The sequence below is a fragment of the Elephantulus edwardii genome, unplaced genomic scaffold (genome assembly GCF_000299155.1).
Source record: "Elephantulus edwardii isolate Elephantulus edwardi_28Jun2011 unplaced genomic scaffold, EleEdw1.0 scaffold00103, whole genome shotgun sequence".
Taxonomy (NCBI): Eukaryota; Metazoa; Chordata; class Mammalia; order Macroscelidea; family Macroscelididae; genus Elephantulus; species Elephantulus edwardii.
Genome location: NW_006399853.1, coordinates 12,139,668 through 12,142,929, shown reverse-complemented (window position 1 = coordinate 12,142,929; position 3,262 = coordinate 12,139,668).

Genomic DNA, 3,262 nt, shown 5'->3' with positions numbered 1-3,262 from the left:
ATGGGAGAAAGGGGTGAGCCAGTCTGTCCTATTCTGTCCACAGAGTCCCTGTGGGTCAGAACTGACAGTGGGTCCTATAAGGACTGAGGCTGCCCTGGATCCCACCAGGGGTCCCACCAGCTGACTGACTCATGCTCACAGACTCTCACCCCCTGGGAAGCTTGCCCTTGTCCTGGGATTAGGAGGGTCCATGTATTTTTCTGTGTTCTCAATCAGTTTCTGGGAGCTCCATTCTTCAACTCCTCCACTCCCTGCCCCACTGCAGGGCCCCACCATCCTAACCCTCCTAAAATCTCACCTCTTAGGGAACTCTGGTAGCTGTAGTGGTAAGGAATAGTGCTGCGAGGCAAAGGTATGCGGTTCGCAGACACTGGCTGTTATACAGGATAAAAATGGACAATCTCCTCCTGTGTGATTTACTGCCTCTGAAAACCCACTGGAGGGTCAGCTACGGGTTGGTTCTGACTGGACAGTACACAACCATAGCACCTCGATCCAAAAGTAGCCCTCTCCTCCATAAACACAAATCTTTCTTCCATCTGCCCCAAGATTCCTGGGTGCTGTGTGTACATACGTGAGAGAGACAGATCAAAAGAGATTCTGACCCTCATAGAGGTGGATAGAGGCTGTGGGGGTGGTGTGGTACTGGACAGCCTCCTCCCTCCCTTTCTTCCTTTGTCCCTCTGTCCTTCCTTCTGTCCCTCCCTCTTCTCTCCAGGACATTTGAGAGAGTGTAGGGTCTTGGAAGCTGAGCTGCTAATCAACCAAAGAAATGTGGTGGCCTTTCTTGGGGCCTCACAGCAGTAAACAGAGGAGAGAGGCCAGGGTTTGAGCCCCAGCTAAAGACTCCTGGCCATCCAGCTGACCACCAGCTCCAGGGAGGACTGGTCAACAGTCCCATGCTCATGACCATGAACCATCCACACGCCAACCCTAGAAGCAGGAACCAGCCAGCAGGCAGCATGTGGCTTTACCCACTGAGCCAGCCCTGAGTGGTAGGTGCTGCCCCTTGTCACGGCCCAGGCTGACCTGGTCATCTTGCCGAGAAGCTAATTTCTACACTAGACTGAGGTCTTCGGAGGGACGGCTTCTGGATATCGATTATGAGGCTTGCAGCTGAATAACTTCCAAATATTTCTCTGCTGTAAATAAGCACCATCTGCCTGGAAGACGGTATCAGGAAAGGACAGGGTGCCAAGCAAGCAGAGAAGGACCAGCTGCAGGGAGGGGGCTGCCTCGGTGAGAGGGAAACTTGGCAGGGAAGAAGCCTGTGGGACTTCCACTTCACCCCCACAACTTACACCCCACAAGGGGAGGCTGGGGAAGGCAGCATGATCTTGAGTAGAAGCCTTGAGTGGAGCAAATGGTTATGCACTGGACTCTCCTCCCCACAGGACCAACAGGCAACATTACGATAGATGGGAAAAGACTGACGTCAATGATTTCATCTTACATGGATCCACCCTTTTGTTACCACCAGATTTTTTAAGCTTCACAAGCAGGACAAATAGAAACACATGCATTTACTATCTATCAAACTCAATCACATTTCCTTCTTCGTTAGCCACGCAACCTTGGGCAAAGTCGTTAAACTCTTACCCTCCCCTTATGAAACTCTGGTGGTACAATCTGCAGTGAGTTGTGCTGTCAACTCAAAGGCCTGAAGTCTCTTGAGGTTCAAACCAGAACCAGCAGCAGCTCAGAGAGAGGAAGATGAGCATCCTCGCCCACCCATTGCGGTTTACAGCCTCGGAAAGCTGCCGGAAGCTCACTAGGTGTCAAACCAATTCCAAGGCAGTGAGTGGATGACAACAGCTAAATATTTTAATACTACATTTTATACAGGTTTCTGGATTAAAGGGGGGGATGCAAAACAGAATTTCAAATTCTCATAAATTACAGACTCTCTGGAGCCTGAGTGTAAATGAATCCCTGTAATTATTGTCCTGAGTTAATCATTAAACTCTAAATAACCCCTGAAATCTTCTTTCTTAAACAAAAGTCTAGTTTAACTATTTTTTAAGTCTGTTTTGAGAGAGTTTTAGAGTCAGTTAATCACATGGGAGGAGATTGTCCCTCCTTCTCCTGCGGAGCAGCTGGTGGATTTGAACCACTTGCCTTTGGGATGCAGCGCAGCTTCTTGCCACTAGGCCACTAGTGCTCCCTCTTTAAGAATTATCTATAAGGAATCAAAGTGACACTCTAGCGAGTATTCAGAGGCAGTAAATTGCATGGGAGGAGATTGTACATCCTTCTCCTGCAAAGCAGCTGGTGGATTTGAACCTTGTACCTTTGCTTGGCAGGGCAACTCCTGACCACTAAGCCAAGAGCTTCAAAGTAGCAACCTGAAAACTCAACAGGAACCTTAAGTTGATGTTAATGAGGGAGGAACAACTCAAGGCAGAGAGGCGAGAATTTTTGCATAACTCCAAGAATGTAATTAATATCACTGAATTGCACGTGAAGAAACAGCGGAATTGGATTCTCAACAACAACAATCACAAATTTCTCAAAAGAACAAAAGCTCCCTGAATGTCAGTTTTCCTACTGTGCTGCAGCTAATCACAGGAAATCTGAAGAAAGGGAACAACTCTAGATAGAAATCTCCTGGCATGCGTGATAGATCCTCAAGAATTTCTAGTTCCTTCTCTTTCTGCAGGAATTAGAGATGTGTTACCAGGAGGGGGAAGTCTGCAAAGTGAGCAGACTGCTGTTTTCAAACATTTGAAGGGCTGTCATGTGAAAGTGAGCAAACTAGAAGCGTGTTGCTACAGAAGCTCAGCACAGTGGGTAAGAATCGCAGGGGATTCTGTCCCGCTCCCCACGGAACACGCGGCTCCTCAGCACCTGTCACAGGTAGATATTAAAGCAGCGCGTGATTAACCACCTCACAGGGCCGTTGTAAGCCATGTCCCTGCTGAGGAAACAGAGGCTGGACAGGAGTTCATCTAGCACTTCACAATTCTGTGACCCGTAACTTTCCATTTTTGTCATCCTGTAACTCCCCTCCTGTAAATCTCCACCAATAAAGAAAACCCCTTACAGGCTTCTCAGCCATTTCTATGCACATGTCATTTCAGAAAAGAGACCTCCGTGGATCTTTGATAGGAGGACAGTGTAAGCAATTCGAAGGCATTGTTCTACAGCCACTCCCATAAGAATGTTGTTGCTGTTGCTGTGTGGAGTTGACTAAGAGTCAGTGACCCTGTGAACAACAGAAACATTGTCCTACCCTGCACGTCCTCACCAACCCTGACACGCT